This window comes from Asparagus officinalis, chromosome 9 (genome assembly GCF_001876935.1).
Source record: "Asparagus officinalis chromosome 9, Aspof.V1, whole genome shotgun sequence".
Classification (NCBI taxonomy): Eukaryota; Viridiplantae; Streptophyta; class Magnoliopsida; order Asparagales; family Asparagaceae; genus Asparagus; species Asparagus officinalis.
This window is the reverse complement of record NC_033802.1, coordinates 1700128-1719897: the sequence shown is the minus strand read 5'-3', so window position 1 is coordinate 1719897 and position 19770 is coordinate 1700128. Positions and strand designations below refer to the sequence as shown.

Genomic DNA, 19770 nt, shown 5'->3' with positions numbered 1-19770 from the left:
TGAAGGAGACAATGATAATGCTCCATAAATGGGATGATGAGTGATTATGATAGCAAAAAATTATTAGCGTTTTTGGATCAATCAAATACTCTAGAAAATAGCATTAATTAGGGTCGTTTTCGTAAGCAATAAAGGGAGTATCCAATTTATAACCTTTTATCACATTATGACCATCCAAGCTGGATCATGCGTGAAATGTCGCGAGCAATTGCTTGATGATATGGATGCGGGGTTTTAACTAGTTTGGTATTCTAGGGACTGAAATATAATTGCCCATGGGTTATGACAAGAGTCAATGGGTCGGTCACATATATCTTAACCTAATTTATATTTCGCTTAGTATATAACGAAAAAACCCGGTATCAGAACCTCCCCCCTCCCTGAAGAATTACAAGAAAACAGGTAGGAACCAGCAGACAGACTGGCGGCCGACCGCCAACGTGCACACAGTCCTACTGGGTTTCTGATGAAGGCGGTCGACCGCGATTGACTGTAATTGTTTTCTGCTCTCGGGTTTGGGGTTCTGTCGACCACCGCGGTCGACCGCGAGACCTGCGCGGTCGACCGCCGAAGCGGTTTTGGCTGGGTTCAGTTTCCAGACCCGTTTCGTTTTGGATTTGTATAAATACCCTTTGGGTGTTTTTAGGGTAAGCAAGGCAAGAGTTTTGAGTAGATTGGAAGGGTTTTCTTTGGGCTTCTATTCTAGGAGTAATTGGAGAGATTAAGAGTGAGTTGTTGAGGGTTTTTGGTGAGAGATTGTAATCCTAGTTTGTTCCTCTTAATTTTTAATAGTGAAAACTCCCCCCTCCTTGCCCCGTGGACATAGGCATCTTGCCGAACCACGTAAAACTGGTGTTTGATTGTTTGTGCTATTGATTTTGGTTGTGGTTTATCTTTTTCTCGGCAATTGGTTTGGGTTCTCGAGGCACAACACTCCCCTCCCCAAAAAAAAAGTTTAGGGGTTATCAGGACGAAACTCCCATTAGCTTTAAGATTTTATTAGATAAAGTATTAAAGTGAAAGGGGTTTTTTGATAACCCCTAAGCTTTAGCGGGTTTCCTTGAAGAAATGACGAGCACAGCGACAAAGACCGCAGGAAATAACGAAAGAACAAGTTTGGATGCTGTGCGGTAGACCGTGTGTGGCGCGGCGATCGACCGCCAACGTGCATGAGGCTGAGTTCTGTTCTGTATCAGGTCACGGTCGACCGCGCCAAAAGTCCAGAGACTCTGAAAAGTTTCTGTCGTTTTCACGGTCGACCGCGCGTGGTTCTGTGGTCGACCGCGAGTCGGGTCTGCAATTGAGTTTAGTTTTCTGACCCGTTTCGTTCTGAGTTGATATATAATCTTAATCCTAATTAATTAGGGTAAAACAAGGACGTTTTGAGCAGTTTTTGAGAGGGGATTGCTGTATCCAATTGTGGGAGAGTTGTGAGAGATCTAGAGGCGAGGCTTTGTTTTAATGGTCCTATTTGGTGAAAGTTTGGGGGGGGGGGGGGGGGGGGGGGGGGTGGTATATGTAATCGTCCAAAATTAGAGAGGTTTTGTGATATTTAACACTATAAAAAAATAAAGAAAACAACTTATTATTATATAGAAAAGTTACACAGAATTGCCACTCAGTCCGTTATAATAACTTGATGGCGTAGCTTGGTGGCGGACTCTTTCCCCACCTGCTTTTCACCTTGTTTCTTCCTTCACGGATCTTTTGTAAGTTATGTATATGCAACTCTTGGGGTTTCTTTTTTTCATATATATAATAATATGATATATATATATATATATGATATGCAATACGGCGTTGCACGTGATGGCATATTAAAAAACTATAAATTAAAATTCATATGTTCCCATAAATTATGCATTGAACTTTTAATTTAATAAATTATATAATTATATATATGTTTCCAATAATATTAATTAATTTAATAAAATTATTACAAATATACATTAAAAAAAATATTTTATTGGCAACTATGATTAAAGTTTTTTTAACAGTTATACTCAATATTCAGTACTTATAAATTATACATACAAATTTTAATAGTTACTTTAAAATCCTTTCCTATTATTTATATGCAGTTAAGAAATTATTTAGGATGTATAATTATTAAAATAATAATATAATGCATTAGTTTAAGGTATACACTATTTATATAATAAACCTATTTAAATTATTTAATCAGTTATTCATGTACATATTTATTACAATATCTATTAAATAATGGCAATCAAATTTAATATTATATGACTTTATGTTGTAAAGAATATTAACCTTGTTCGATAATTAATATTACCCTCAATAAAAATTGGATGGTATAGGAATTAAAAAATACTATTATTTAGAAAAATTATATTTTTATAAAAATATTAGATCTTGAAATATAAATGAGACAGTTTACTATTCCCACGCAAGGCAAAAAATGCATGAAGCATCATGAATTTCAAAGATTCCAATATTTTAATTGCAACTATGTTCATAATGTCCAATTTTTATGTCTAAGACAATATTATAATATTGTAAAGGGTAATAATTATTATAATATAAAAAATCCTATTTATAATATTATAAATAATTATAATTATGTACAATATTTTATTAAATAAATAATTTTACTATTTCATTACAATTAATAAATATTTTATAATAAATTATAATATATTTATTAATTTTATTATCATTATAAATTATTAGTATATTCTAGCGAGTGGCCAAATATTTTGAAGAAAAGAAGAGAAAAGTATATGCCTCGTAAATTTCAAGGATCCAATTTTTTTATATAAATTAATTTTCTACTTTCTAAAATAAAAGTATTTTTAATTTATAACATCCAAATTTTTATTACTAAGATAATATTAATTATCAAACCAGGTAATATTCTTTATAACATAAAGAAATAACCCTATTTATGCAATTATTTATAATTATAATTATATCCAATACTTTATTAAATGAATGACTTTTACTATTTTATATAATTAATAATTATTTACAATAAATTATCATATACTCATAAATTTTGTTATCATTATAAATTATTAATTTATTCTAGCGAATGACCAAATAATTTGAGAAAATGATAAGGTGCATAGTTAATGAGGTTATGGATCATTAGTTTTATAATTAATGGTATAATTTTGAGTTATAAAAAAATTGAGAGAGTAAAAAAGGAAATAAAAATTTTTGACATGGGTATTCTCTTTTATAAGTAGTATAGATATATATTTTAAAATCGTTCGGAGATAGGAAAATGAGTGAGCGACTTGAAGAAAAAAACTAAAGTATTGGATAAAAGTTTTAAGTGTTTAAATATAATAATATATAAATTTATAAAGCAGAATGGGTAGAAATATATTATTCTCAAGTTGATTGAATTTTTTTAACCATGATATAGAAAATATTATATTTTTATTGCCGTTTTGTTTATCCTTAAAACTTTTATTACTAAAATTTTTATATAATTGTATTTTAGCACTATGAGTTTCTAAATTAGAAAATTTTATAATTTGTTAAAAAGTTTGGTTGTGGATGTAATTACATAATGGACTTAATATCAGATAAGCTCCCTAACTTTGTATTATTACCAGGAAACCCAAATTAACTTTAAAAATATCATAAAACACCCCTTAAGTTTGGGAATTATCAGAAAACCCTCTTTAACTTTAAGATTTTATCATAATACCCACTAATTGTCCATCATTATTCTAAAGTTTTAGTGGACGAAAAATACCCCTAAGTAGAGATTTTCAGTGTGAAGGGTTTTTTGCAAGAAATTATTTTGACGTGTTAAACTGAATTTTTAATTTTTTTAATCATGTAGAGGTGAAATCCCTTTGGAGGTATTTTTGTCCACTGAAAATTTGGATAATGAGATATAACGCCATTAAGGGGTTTTATGATAAAACCTTAAACTTAAAGGGGGGAACTGAGTTATACGTAATTTGTTATTATATTTTAAGAATTAAAGAAGGAAACATTCATCGGAAGTCAACAATTGGACATGACAGATAAATGCCCATTATATATTTACCATAATATAGATATAGTTTTGCTAAAACAGAACCATAGCAGTTAAATTGTAACCCCAATATCTAGGTTCCTTTCTAGTATAGAGTGCAAGACCACATCACTGTCATAATATCTAAGGACAAGTTTTTTTTATCTCCAGCATACAAAATTATCAAAGTTCCTAAAAATGAAAGCATTGGCATTAGCCATTTGTTAACTCGCACAATGAAATCTTAAATGTAGGATTAACATATATAATATGAGTCATTATGATTCACACCAGTATTGGAACTATGTCAGTAGTAAAACTATACTTATAACGTATCAATTGATATGTTATGCATAAATATATAGTTAAGAGAGAGAAATGATGGAAACTTAATGCTCAACTAATAAGAGGTAACCTATCACTGATTTGAAGCCTACATTCGAGTAAAGATACTTGCGACGTTGATATTAATACCAATTTACTAAACCGCACAAGCGTTAAAATGAGCAAGCTTATGCTTAATTAGCACGCACGTTCCGACTACAAACTAACTCAATACTATACTTGAATTAGTGAATAAAAGACCACACAATCACACAGAAGATAACCACAACAGACAATTATAATATGTGCAGCCCGGTCAACCATGCAAGGTCGAGGAATTATTCATAATGAGGAAGAAGAATACAATAGAGCACAATCAAAACTATATATGGCATCATATTTCAGCAGTCCACGGGGCTGACGCCATCAATGAGTTGGTCAATTAGTGAGATTGACGAGAGGTCGATTTAGTTAGAGGGAGATGGTCAGATGGGGCAAGATGAGACAAGAAGTGAAAATAAAAGAGTGTTATACCAAACTAAGTTTTAGAGCTCTGGCTGCTGTTCCAATAAGAGTACCTAAACCTCCACACTTTCCCGTCCGCGGTGTCCTCAAAGCTTACCAGCACGCTCTCCCGCCCTCCGTCCCGCAGCGCCGGCAGGTGCCTCTCCTCATGCTGCTTCTGTATCACCAGCCTGTTCAGCTTCCCCACATCGCTCGGCGTCACCGTCTTGTTGAACAAATGCTCTCTGCTCATGCTAGCGCCGCCGCGACCATCCGGCTGCGTGGCCGCCTTATCATTGTTGTTGTTGCTGCTGTTATCGGTACTGAATGTGAGCCTGCCCTGGCGGAGCTCGTCGGCGTAGGTGTGTTTTCTAAGGATGTTGATGACCTCTGCTTTGGAGTGACGAGCCAGGAACTCGAGCTCGGTGTTGTCGAAGGGGTTGGACGCTGAGAGGGTCTTGAAGTTGGTGACGACGTCGCGGCCGCGGAAGCGCTATGTGGCGACGTAGTAGGAGCGGGACGGCAACGGGGCTCGGAGGTGAGGTGCCGAGCCAGCGCGGCTGGTGCTTTCTCGTTACTTAGGCCCCAGTGGGCCGTTGGGCTGGGGGTACGACGCCCTTGTACTGGGACGAGGGAAAGCTTCGCTTGATTCGTCCCTCAGCGTTGGTCTCGGAGGTTGAGGACGACACTGGGAGCCGCCGATGCCCGTGCGCTGTAGCTGGGGGTGGTGCAGGGGTCTTCTCCACCGCCGCTGCTGTCCATGGTGTTGATGGTGGTGGTGGAGTAGAAATATGAATGAATGGGGTCGGTAGAGAGAGAGATAGATAGAGACGTGGAGGGGTTGGGAAGCTTGTGGAGGGATATATATAAGGAGGGGATTTGGATTCTTTTTTGCTATGTTTCGACATTAGAGATTTATATTAGAGGGATTGGTGAGGAGGAGGAGGTTAGAGAAAGAAGGATTTATAGATTGATGGGGATGGTGGTTATGATATGAAGGAGATGAAAAGAGTTTTCATTGAGTGGGAATTTGAAGGGAATAACGTTTCATAAATTTACTCTCATAATTATTGTGAGTAGAGAGGGACAATGGTTCATTATACCTCTTTAGCTTCAAGATTTATTCATTTACGTTCAATTTTAAAGTAAATTCCACTCATGCCTTAGTCCTTTTTGCCCTCAATATATGGTGGCATAATGTATGATACAGGGTATTAGCAATAGATGTGTAACGTTATTATTGTTCATATTGTATTGATATCATCATTATTGTCAAATGATATTATTGTTGAGGGTAATTTTGGTAAAAAAATTTTTTAGCACCCTTCACACTTTTAGAATAGTACAATACATGATAAAATTAGAATTAAGAAATTTGTAAAGGGCAAAATGGGTATGCAAAAGTTTTAACATTTGTTTTCTCTTTTAGAAGTAGTACTAGTATAATTGCACGTGCAAATGCACGTGGTAAAAATTATAATTTATTAATTTATTATTGATTCATTTCATTAAGATTTATTTTATTTAAACCATGTTTCAAACATATGGATAGAATTTAAAATTTTAAAAGGATGGAATAATGAAATTACATATTTGTATCACTTGGGTGATAATAGATTGTTTGCATACTTACAATTGACAGTAGAAGACCTATTTAATCATAATCATCCAATATAAATGTTACTAAAATAGTAGCATCAATTTTTTTATTTAGTCTTACCTTTTTCTATCTCCTCAAAACAATTAATAGTAATGCAACAAACAATAGAGATACTATAAATATATCTTTTTATCATTGGATATTTTATAGCCTTAATGGTTCCAAATTTTTTTTAGCGGTTAGCTACAAACAAATCATCCCTCCTGCTTTGTTCTTAAGATTCCAATGTACATAAGTTAAGCATATAAAATTAGCTAACTATATGCCAACCTATTCAAAAGGGTCATCCTAATAAAAGGAAACATATAGAGTTTGTTGTTATACTGCAGACAAAATAAGCTTACAAGCAAGTAATAACAATGCCCATTGGTTACAAAGGTAAATGAGAGGACCAAAGATGGAATGCACTAAACCATACGTGTATTTCAAAACACACCAACATCCAATGGATCAAGCAATCACTACAAAAATATATAAAGAAAGTGCTTCCCTACATGCTAAACATAAAACGTTACATGTCATGGGTTTGTAGATGTCAGGCTACAAGTAGACATACATTCATGATTCATCAAATAAATTTTACAAAATAACAAATCACAAGCGACAACCCAACAACACATGGTGAAGAACAGGAAAGTTTGTATGTAATATAACCTGAAACCACAAGTCTATGTGGTATCTAGTAAAGTTGCCTCGCAATGTATGGAGACCTTCATACATGGGAAAACAAATACAAATCATTACCACAACCTAAATCCATATATTATAGAAAATTTTAGTAATTTACCTAGCAATGAAGAATATATTGCTCTTCTGGCAGTTCTCCTCGGTGACAAAATCAAAGTCATAAATAGCATATCGACATTCCTTCTCACGAAGGCTCGCAGTGAAATCCTCGTAGCTCATAGTGGGTTAACCAAGTTTCTCCACAACAACCTGTTTCAGCTTCTCATCTATCTTAAAAACTATGAAACGATGAGTTTTCTTCGCCTTCAACTCCAAGAATTTCAGCTTGCAATCATCATCCACAGCCATCCCAAACGCCACCTTGGCATTAAATTGACCGCAACAAACGAATTACGACGAAAAGAGTGAAGAGGTTACAACTAATTCAACTAACCAAGTGTTTCAAGATCTCAAGAAATTTAAAATCGAATTATAAACATATAAGACTAAACTCGACCTATAATCTGATTGACTTTAGGTTCACACATCAACAGTAAATTATGGATTCAAAAAGATAATTTAAAAAAACCTAAAGAATTAAGCAATCAACACACATAAAATCCACGAAATCTCTCAATCACGAGATTCACAACGCAAGTTCTACACTACAGATACATGAAAAATACCTAAAAATGTTGAAAAGCACAAATAATTCAAGAAAAATTACTCCAACGATCTCATACATTCACTCGTAATGTCGATCATCTATTAACCCTAACATTCAAGCATTACCAATTATTTCATCAAGATAGAAATCACTCACACGCAACCGAATGAATGATAAATTTAAGCTGAAGAAAAAACTCTTTTATTTCAAATATGATAGATTTATAATGACATGCAAAGGATCATTACTAAGGAAGATGTGTTATTATGATAAATCAGTTATATTAGCTTGGATGAAAATAATTTAGCAATACATGTGGCACATACCTGCTCAGGAGTTTTTTCATGATACCTATTTTCAGATACACCTTGCGCAAGCAGCTTTTTCCGCCTACCACTTGTATAAAGTTCAAACAGGCATCCGTGCGCTTTTGCAATAAGACCCATCCTCAAGGGACATAAACATAGATGTGCCATTGACCTGTTGAATAGAATCTGAGATGAAATGTCCATGATCCAAATCCCTTCTTGCAAATGATTCATCAACAACCCTGTTGAATAGAATCTGAGATGAAATGTCCATGATCCAAATCCCTTCTTGCAAATGATTCATCAACAAAAGTTTGCGTGGAGTCGAGATCACAAAAAACCATGATCCAAATCCCTTCTTGCAAATGATTCATCAACAAAAGTTTGCGTGGAGTCGAGATCACAAAAAAGGTCATATGCATGTTATAAGTAATAAAGTCAAGTATTCTCTGAATATGTATTTATATTCACACAGTTAAATGCTAAATTTAAGGTAATAACTGCATAATTAATCAAAGCATGCAATAGTAATCAAACAACTATATGTGCATATGCTAATAATTCATAAATTGTCCTAACAAATAACATTCATCAGTTTATCATCTTAAAAGCATATGAAAAATAGTACGCAGGTGAATCAACTGGAATACATTGGAACAAGAAGCAACGCATTGAGATGAAGAATTGTTGCAACAATAACTCAAATTAACAACACAGGTGCAATTTAAGTTTTAGTTTCTCATTTAGACTATAGAATTGATTCCAATTATACGTTTACCATCAGAACAGAACAATCGGTAGAATCTTGACAAGAGCAATTTGGGTTCACTACAAGAATCCTTTCCTATAACAATTTGTCAGAAAGCCTTGAGTAGTTAAACCTTACTGGTCAATTGAAAAATAAATCCCCCCCCAAATTGTATATGCAAACAACCAAACAACTATGCTTCCTTGTTAGCAAGTAAACATGTAGCATGACACAGACATGGGACAAGACTATTATTCAAAAAGTATGACATGGAGACACAACAACTTGATATTTCAATATATGTTGTAATAATTATAATAGTAAAGGGAGTTTATATGCCTACACGCCATATTCATGCTTCCAAGGGTCTAAACAATTATTTCTAAATAAAACAGATAATGATTACATTAATAAACAATAAATAAAAAAAAAAAAATGAGTTTCAACTACCATAATGATGTTTGAAATTTTGCATAAACCTAATTTATTTGCAAGCATATTCAAGAGTCAATAAAAAAATTTTAGCAGGGCTAACAAATAACATTGGGACCAGAACAATACAAAGTAAGAAAAATAAGCATTGATGATTGAAAACAATGCTCATTTGCTTGGATGCAAAAGAAATGAGTCATGTTCCTGAATGAAGTGAATTTGAAAAAGCCATCCTAGCTGGAGTGAATATTTCTAAACCGCGTTACAATTCAAAGCTCAAACCAAAGATTATTAAGAAGCTTTATTAAGAAAAATGTAACAACACTGGTTAAACAATTCAATTTTTCAGAATGTTTACAAAGAGGTAATCTTAATTTTTATCAGTTTCATGCAAGCATTTCCGCACATAGCAGGTTGGCAATGAAGTGCGTTAGGCAAGAAAACTCATTAAAATGATCAATTTATTATAATAAACATTCAATAGTCGAGAAAAGTAAACACATAGCAGTTATTTAAACCCTTATTTAGTTCATGAGAAATTCCTGGAAATGGAATCTTTCCTGTTGAAGTGTCCATTTCTAGGAGCGTTCGAGATTTGCAGATTCAATTACCCTATGAGTATACAAGTCCATTTACTACTAAAATCCAAGAATTGTTAGGAGTATCAGACAAAATCGAGATGGTTAACTCATGCATGCTAACGATATTAACTTGAAGGGTAATGCAAGTAGGTATTATTGAGACAATGAGAGGTACAAGATAATAATGTTTGTAACACAATGCATGCTAAGAGACCACGCATCAAAGCTAGTCAGGTGGTTCACTCAGAATATTGCATAGAATTCTACGTAAAAGCAAAAATTGAATATTCGCACAAAATAATTATGAAATGCAAAAGCACAATTTCATAAGATAAACATTAATTTTTTCAGACCTATCTCTACAATTTTCGATTAAATGCTTAGTCAATTTGAAGTATTTCATTGTCGTCATCAAAGCCATTTCCTAATAAATGAAGTGTGTTTCATCAAAAAAATCATCATGAAATATGAGTGGCCAAAGCCTGAAGAAAAGTTGGTTGCTAGAGGGAAGTTTATCGTTTCTCATTCAGAGAACAGACACACTTTAATGTTTGTAACACAATGCATGTTCAGAGACCACGCATCAAAGCTAGTCAGGTGGTTCACTCAGAATATTGCTTAGAATTCTACGTAAAAGAAAAAACTGAATATTCGCACAAAATAATTATAGAATGCAGAAGAACGATTTCATAAGATAAACTTTAATTTCATCAAACCTATCTCTACAATTTTCGATTAAATGCTTAGTCAATTTGAAGTATTTCAATGTCGTCATCAAAGCCATTTACTATATTAAATCCCAATGACATGCTTTGCATGGGTAGTTGAAACTGTCTCCTCGATTTGAATGCAAACCTGGTGAATTCTAGATGTAAGTATGTAACAAATTATTGTATTTATTCTTAGCTTGAGTAGGAAATAAATCAAAAACCTATAGCATAATAATATCCGATTTATTCAATGCCTTCCATTGGAACATGAAATGTTTAGCCAGAGTGAGGGCTTTCCTCCTTGAGTCTTCCCCAAAGATGACATGAGGAATTCAGAAGACCTATTGGAGAGTACTGTACAACAAACAACTCCAACCAAAGGGTACAAACCTACAATGGCAGTATAAGAATTCATCGCATTTCAACATACGTAGATGTTCACTCTTATTGCAAGAAAACAAGAAAAATATGCACATTTTTATCTTTCTAAACTACAGGAAAATATAGCGTGCTTATAATTTGATAGGATAGTCCCATATCATGCATGTAGGGAATTAAACAATCTTAGTTAAAAGTCTCAAAAAATCTATCATAAAGTATGAGTGGCTAAAGCCTGAAGAAAAGTTGGTTGCTAGAGGGAAGTTTATCGTTTCTCATTCAGAGAACAGACACACTTTAATGTTTGTAACACAATGCATGTTCAGAGACCACGCATCAAAGCTAGTCAGGTGGTTCACTCAGAATATTGCTTAGAATTCTACGTAAAAGAAAAAACTGAATATTCACACAAAATAATTATAGAATGCAGAAGAACGATTTCATAAGATAAACTTTAATTTCATCAAACCTATCTCTACAATTTTCGATTAAATGCTTAGTCAATTTGAAGTATTTCAATGTCGTCATCAAACCCATTTACTACATTAAATCCCAATGACATACTTTGCATGGGTATTTGAAATTGTCTCCTCGATTTGAATGCAAACCTGGTGAATTCTAGATGTAAGTATGTAACAAATTATTGTATTTATTCTTAGCTTGAGTAGGAAATAAATCGAAAACCTATAGCATAATAATATCCGATTTATTCAATGCCTTCCATTGGAACATGAAATGTTTAGCCAGAGTGAGGGCTTTCCTCCTTGAGTCTTCCCCAAAGATGACATGAGGAATTCAGAAGACCTATTGGAGAGTACTGTACAACAAACAACTCCGACCAAAGGGTACAAACCTACAATGGCAGTATAAGAATTCATCGCATTTCAACATACGTAGAGGTTCACTCTTATTGCAAGAAAACAAGAAAAATATGCACATTTTTATCTTTCTACACTACAGGAAAATATAGCGTGCTTATAATTTGATAGGATAGTCCCATATCATGCATGTAGGGAATTAAACAATCTTAGTTAAAAGTCTCAAAAAATCTATCATAAAGTATGAGTGGCTAAAGCCTGAAGAAAAGTTGGTTGCTAGAGGGAAGTTTATCGTTTCTCATTCAGAGAACAGACACACTTTAATGTTTGTAACACAATGCATGTTCAGAGACCACGCATCAAAGCTAGTCAGGTGGTTCACTCAGAATATTGCTTAGAATTCTACGTAAAAGAAAAAACTGAATATTTGCACAAAATAATTATAGAATGCAGAAGAACGATTTCATAAGATAAACTTTAATTTCATCAAACCTATCTCTACAATTTTCGATTAAATGCTTAGTCAATTTGAAGTATTCCAATGTCGTCATCAAAGCCATTTACTATATTAAATCCCAATGACATGCTTTGCATGGGTATTTGAAACTGTCTCCTCGATTTGAATGCAAACCTGGTGAATTCTAGATGTAAGTATGTAACAAATTATTGTATTTATTCTTAGCTTGAGTAGGAAATAAATCGAAAACCTATAGCATAATAATATCTGATTTATTCAATGCCTTCCATTGGAACATGAAATGTTTAGCCAGAGTGAGGGCTTTCCTCCTTGAGTCTTCCCCAAAGATGACATGAGGAATTCAGAAGACCTATTGGAGAGTACTGTACAACAAACAACTCCAACCAAAGGGTACAAACCTACAATGGCAGTATAAGAATTCATCGCATTTCAACATACGTAGATGTTCACTCTTATTGCAAGAAAACAAGAAAAATATGCACATTTTTATCTTTCTAAACTACAGGAAAATATAGCGTGCTTATAATTTGATAGGATAGTCCCATATCATGCATGTAGGGAATTAAACAATCTTAGTTAAAAGTCTCAAAAAATCTATCATAAAGTATGAGTGGCCAAAGCCTGAAGAAAAGTTGGTTGCTAGAGGGAAGTTTATCGTTTCTCATTCAGAGAACAGACACACTTTAATGTTTGTAACACAATGCATGTTCAGAGAGCACGCATCAGAATGAAATTAATCACATATCAAAACAATCTCAGATATTGATGATCACGAAGTATATATACACACGCATCAGAATAAGATAAGCATTTCTCGATTGACTTGCAGGTCCCATCTGATATTTCCTCCCAAGAGAAACAAGATGAGCCTGAGGTACCTTGCATAATTTCATTTCATGTCAGATTAATTTCTCCGCATGTTTGAATGTCTGTTTCAAGTCTTTAAAATCAGCCATCATTCTGTATGTTTCAGTTTACATACAACAAATTGATAGTATTATCTCTTTGCATGTCTTATCTTTGAACCCCTCGTTGAGGACATTTCTTTAAATGTAATGCCAAATAAACTTTTAAGTTTAAATTTTTTAAATAGACCCACATATAAATTATCTAATATATGAAGGCACCTCATGATTGTTTACAGCATTTGAAAAGATTGTATAGTATGTTTCTTATAATAATGTCCAGTCTTCTGCGTTAAGAGTAGTTTAGTGTGCAATGCAGTGAGGTTGTGGAAAATTGATCGCTAAAATATGTATGATGTTTATGGACAATCATGTTTAGTATGACTGCTGTTATATCCTACATTCCTATCTTCAGTTATGTTTAAATATTCTTGAACAGCGAAACTTTCTGTGAATTGGATGAGAAAATAGCTTAAATTTTACACCTTTTATTTTCTGTTGGACATTCTTCTGGTAACTAACTAATGTTAAGCATTCCCTTTTCCGTGGACTACCCTGCAGCCAAGGAGAATTGAGAGAAAAGCAAACCCAAAGCCTCAAAATACCATAATGTGTTTTTCTTAGGGGAAAAAAATATATTTTTAAAAAATCCCTACATGTTAAAAAATGTAGTCAAATTATTGCTAAGAGGACTACTGAACAGGTTTTCTCAAGTAATGGTTATTGGTTAAAGGGGCTCCTGTATTTCTGTCTGGAGTAGCTATTGCATTATTAAGAAGTCATGATATAAATATATTTAATAGAATTGATATAGCAATTAATTCATATCTTCAATCTATTGGTTACACAATTGATATTAGATTGATCAAAACAGAATTGATATAGCAATTAATTCATAATTTCCAGTCATCTAAGGGAAATCATTTGCACGTATCAACTAAATAAATAGAATCTATGGACCCCTAGAGTTTTCCCTGTGCTCAATGACCTATCTTACAAACTGGCATTCAATCACAGCCACAGCAGACCTAATTTATCCTACAGCTAAGTTCCAATATACAGACAAAATAGCTCCCATTTTTAGGGTGCTATCAACAATTTCATCGGAAGAAAAAAAGTAAAAAAATTAAAATTAAAATTGAGGAAAGGTATACCTGGCCTCTGGTGAGATTAGTGGTGACCTTAACCGGATTCAAGCGATTTTGCGCGGGAAAAGAAGACGAACGCTTCTTCTGAACCAAATCAGAATCATATTAAAAAATTAAAAAAATCACATGCGAAATCACAACCTGAAAAATAAAAGAATTCAAGTAAACTAAACTTACTTTATAGTCGCAATATAGGTGTTGTTCGTATATTTAAACGCTTGTCGCTTGAATCTGTAGAAAATCGAGAATTTGGGCAAAATTATTAGAACAAAATGAGAAGATTGAAAAACTAAAAGGGGATACGGTGAATTGAGCATAACTAAAGCTTAGATCTAGGGTTTAGTATAGAGGAGTGAAGACGAAGAAGAATGAATCCGCCGTTCATTAAAACTTAGGATCAGATATACCAACTCAATCAAGCTAGCGTATTCCTCTCCCGAATCCCAAATTAAAGTAGTTAATTTCCCAATTCGAACCAAAAAAAAAAACTGTAAATTCAATTCAAAGGTTGAGAAATAAGAAATTGCCTGACCTCAGCGGACGGCGAGGACTTGTTTGCCGCCGAGCAGTGAAAAGTTCGAGAAGAAAAGTCGGCTTCTTTCTTCGATTTTGGGGAGGGAGCTGGTATTTTGTGAGATTTAAGGGATCAAGTAGGCGTATCAAAATGACAATCTAAACCATGAGATTTAAGGGAATTCGGTTCCCGTCCATCTAATTGCTCAAGGTCAAGGAGAAGACCCAATTAATTACTTGAAATTAAGATGATCATCCATCCACTTGTGAAAGATTCCTGGTAGTGGTGGTCGTTCGTGTTCAGCATTAATTTCCACCTCACTAAATGGCCTATTTACGTACCTGTCCTCCCGAGTAACATAAACCAATGGAATCCGTCTATATTATCAAATACACAACATGAGCAGAGCCTCCAGCTTCACAGATCAATACGACCCGGCCTCCTGCAAGTTGACTAAGAAATTGCCTGTAAATTCAATTCGAACAAAAAAAAACCTGTAAATTCAATTCAAAGGTTGAGAAATAAGAAATTGCCTGACCTCAGCGGACGGCGAGGACTTGTTCGCCGCCGAGCAGTGAACAGTTCGAGAAGAAAAGTCGGCTTCTTTCTTCGATTTTGGGGAGGGAGCTGGTATTTTGTGAGTACGGATCGAATTATTAGGGTTAGGAAATGAGGAGATAAGGAGATTTGAGGATGAGATAATGCAGTCATGGCTGTTGAGTGAGTGGAAGTTCGTGGGACGGCGAGAAGATTAACAGATGAACTCTTCGGCTTCAGCGGAGAGGAAGGCGCTTAGGTAACGGATGATCTCAAAGGCAAACCACAGATTAGAAACTGAAATTCTTTGATAGAAATTTTGTGTAACTGAAAGAGGAATAAGGAGACCTCAAAAAAAAATTTTTTTATGATACGCAGTCATGCCCATAGTGCGTATCATAACAAATTCACGATTTTTCATAGAAATCTGTAGAGACCTCAAATTTTTTTTTTTTTGATCAGGTCTTCGCACTTTGGTCAATGTTAGGGTTAAGAGGTTAACCAGAGGGTGGGCCTGGTTAAATTTTGCAAGCAACGTCCCACTCCAGTGAGCTTCTCAACCTCCCAAGAGGGTAAAACCAAAAAGGGCATTTACGTGAATTATATTTAAGAAGCAGTTTATACTCGTATACTTTTCGGAGTATTTAAGAAGCAGTTTATACTCGTATACTTTTCGGAGTATTTAAGAAGCAGTTTATACTCGTATACTTTTCGGAGTATTTAAGAAGCAGTTTATACTCGTATACTTTTCGGAGTATTTAAGAAGCAGTTTATACTCGTATACTTTTCGGAGTGTTAAGAAGCAGTTTATACTCGTATACTTTTCGGAGTGTTAAGAAGCAGTTTATACTCGTATACTTTTCGGAGTATTTAAGAAGCAGTTTATACTCGTATACTTTTCGGAGTATTTAAGAAGCAGTTTATACTCGTATACTTTTCGGAGTATTTAAGAAGCAGTTTATACTCGTATACTTTTCGGAGTAGTGATTCTTTCGTTGCAACGCATTGATTGGTGTTGACCTAGGGTTACGCGTTGACCGGCGTTAACCCTAGGGTTTTGAATGTCGTACATTGAATTTTTGATCGCAACGCGTTGACTGGCGTTGACCTAGGGTTACGCGTTGACCGGCGTTGTCCCTAGGGTTTCAAACGTAGTACGTTGAATTTTTGCTCGCAACGCATTGACTGGCGTTGACCTAGGGTTACGCGTTGTCCGGCGTTGACCTTAGGGTTTCGAACGTCGTTGGATGCTCAAGTCACAAGACCAACTAATGGAGCTGATGCGTCAGTGACTTTCGTATTTATAGGATTTTTGGCAAATCCTCAGCCATCAACGGGTTTGATGCGCCTTTACCGACTACCGTTTGAGTCGGGCTAGCATGCGGATTGTTCAAGTCCGTTCCGCATGTGACGTTAAGCTAAAAGAGTTAACCCTTTTAGTGCTACGATATTGAATACGTAGACTTCGTCTTTCTCACGGGAATAGACTACCCGGCGACGCGTGTTAGGCGTTGACTTTAGGGTTTTTGGCTAACCCCCAGCCTTCAACGGGTTTGATAAGCCTTTACCGACTACCGTTTGAGTCGGGCTAGCATGCGGATTGTCTAAATCCGTTCCGCATGTAACGTTGTGCTAAGAGAGTGAATTCTCTGAGACTTTGTGCTATGATGTTGAATACATAGGCTTCGCCATTGTTACGGGAATAGGCTACCCGGCAACGTGTATTAGACGTTGACTTATCCCTACTTAGGCTTCGGGATGAGATACCCCAGAATCGAACTCTGGTGTCTTTTTCAATCGGTAAAAGACTAAACCGGCGACGCGTGTTAGGCGTCGGCATATCCTTTCTTAGGATTCAGGATGAAATTCCCCATGCGTGTAAGGCATGGATTTTGGTGTTATTAATAACAACCTGTCACAATGTTGAATATGTGAACGGGTGTTCTTTTTAACGGTTAAGAACTAACCGGCAGCGCGGGTTAAGCGCAGACTTATCCTTGCTTAGGTTTCAGGATAGAATACCCCAGAATCGAACCCTGGTGTCTTTTTGTACGGAAAAAGACTAAACCGGCAGCGCGTGTTAGGCGCAGACTTATCCCTGCTTAGGATTCGGGATAAACTTCCTAGGATGAATCCTGAATTCTTCGAAAAGGATTGGTATGGGGAAGGAAGAATTTTATATTCTATTCCCCGAACAAAGAAGGAAAGGAGAGGCTTTCAAACTGGTAATTAAGACGATGTTGTAATTTGCAAATATATAGTTTCCCACAAGAAAGAAAATAAACAATTGAAGAAAAATTATGGCATCCAACAAGTAAATTGTGGCGATTAATGGAGGCATCAGAATGAATGTGAGAACCAGTTGAGGTGAATAACCTCGAATTCTAAGAGAAAAGGTAGTTCAGCAACCTCAAAAACAAATACATTTGATGATAATAGTACTGCAAGCAACAATCAAACGAGAACCAGCATGAGCAACCGTAGACATAACTTTATAGTTGAGATTACAAACGCAAAGCAGTAGGTTAACAACTACACAGACTAATGAATCTTATAACTTTAACAAATTGATCGCAGTTCTCAATGATCTTATATCATGTGCTATTTACTAAGTAGAGGTGTCCTCAACACAAATGATATTAGCAAAAGATTTGAATAATATGCAAAAGCCACGATGGAGAGCCAAAAGCTTGACATACTTCAATGCTTGCGGTATGAGATCATTCCATGAACAGTGACTAAGGCAACTAATAGGCTATCTATAGTATGCAAGCCTATATATATTCATTGTGTGGGGCTACAAAAAAATTAATAGCAAACCTCCAAGTTTAAAGGAGATGGAAGCACATGGGAAACTTGAAATGCACAAATAACCAAAACCAAGGAAAGAAACAACAATCCATAAGAAGCCTTCAAGCTTTCTAATTATAAATCATACAAATGGTTGATTACACTTTCAATTCATGATGCAAGCCCTTTTGTAGCTGTAATAACATAACAACAAGGCACCTTGATTTTCTGCATATTTAGCTAATGAATAGATGAATGCATATAATTAAACAGATACAGCATCACCTAACTAAACCTTCACAAGAATAGGCAAGTTCAAAGATTAATTACAGGTAAAACAACACATAGGAGAGACACCAAGCTCAGTCAATAATAGAGTAGATTCACTGCTCATCTAACCCGTAATGCATTTTCGCAAAACAATACAAATTAAGCAAGGATATGAATATTAAATTCATGGACGGTGTTAATTAACTCTTCTTATCGTGTTTTTATTCTTGATTTGTCTTGTAAACAACAGGTACAAAAAATATAAATAAACATACAACAACAGCGATGGACTCCAATAATGATGAAAAAGATTTTTTGAGAACCTTGGAGAAAAGGAAAGCCGGGATGGAATAGCAAAATTAAATTTCTATACTAGATAACAAAAGCGATTAGTAAACATAACTACAGTCAAAATACGACGTGGGTCCCCTGAGTGAGGGGTGAAGAGCTGGGTGTGACAGCAAGCGGGTGAGTTTCTGTGCTCATAAGCTTATGTAACTGTGAAGTGTTACGTGCTTGCCATGGCATTGTGCTTAAAAGAACTGCCGACCAGAGTTTTCTTGTGAGTGTGGTTTTGGGATCCGACCTCCAACTAAAGCCCTTGGTGTGTTCTCTCACGACACTATCAATATTGCCTTTAACTTATCATTTCTAAATTTATTATTCGAGCCTTTTCTAACATGACCAGATTATTATTACTAATAAAAAAGACATTGTAGAAGTGGACAGAGTTGTTTAATAGGTTTGATTTGGCCTCTTCACTTGTTACCAATTTTCTATCGCTTTGACCAATCGAAACCCAAATCGTAACACAACCTTGTCGGGGATATATTCTAAAGGAGCTAAGTCTGTATTAATCAACCTTGATAACTACATATTCTTGTTATACAAGTGATCATTAAGATAAACCTCGCGGTCACATCGCGAGTAATTCAAACAATAATGCCCCAAGCGACGATTTTCCACAAGGTCGCAAACTCAATACTATATAACTATTTCCCAAAACCACTGATACCATATACGTTCACACAACCGATGTGGGACTATTCACTTCTGCAGTTCTAGAGCTTGTTGGAAAGAATGAGGATGGGAGGAGGTTGAATTGAATGAAAGAAAGAGTTTGATAAGTTGAAGGGAAGTAGAAGAAGAAGAAAGGAAATGGTGGGGGCAATGGGGGCAGTTAGGACAGTGTACAGTCACCAAGCATGTGGACAGCACATGGAGATGCCTTTCCATGTAATCCAATAGAAAAGAGGAAAGAGAAGAGTGACAAACTTTACTACCACTTTTGTTACGCTCGCCCTTTTTAATCAAAATAAGAAAACCCCATGTCAA

At 35.2% G+C, this 19770-nt stretch overlaps 1 long non-coding RNA gene across 5 annotated transcripts; it reads right to left on the bottom strand.

The window, feature by feature from the left end:
* Window positions 6934-15973, bottom strand: LOC109824273. Of its 5 annotated transcripts, XR_002242591.1 has the most exons (8): window positions 15377-15973; window positions 15180-15280; window positions 14857-14945; window positions 14502-14555; window positions 14331-14408; window positions 8145-8298; window positions 7273-7532; window positions 6934-7195 (listed from the first exon to the last, which is right to left on the bottom strand). It is a non-coding gene; the product is annotated as an uncharacterized LOC109824273 (long non-coding RNA). The 5 variants fall into 5 exon arrangements; XR_002242589.1 differs by having other exon boundaries at window positions 14857-15291; XR_002242588.1 differs by having other exon boundaries at window positions 14857-15280.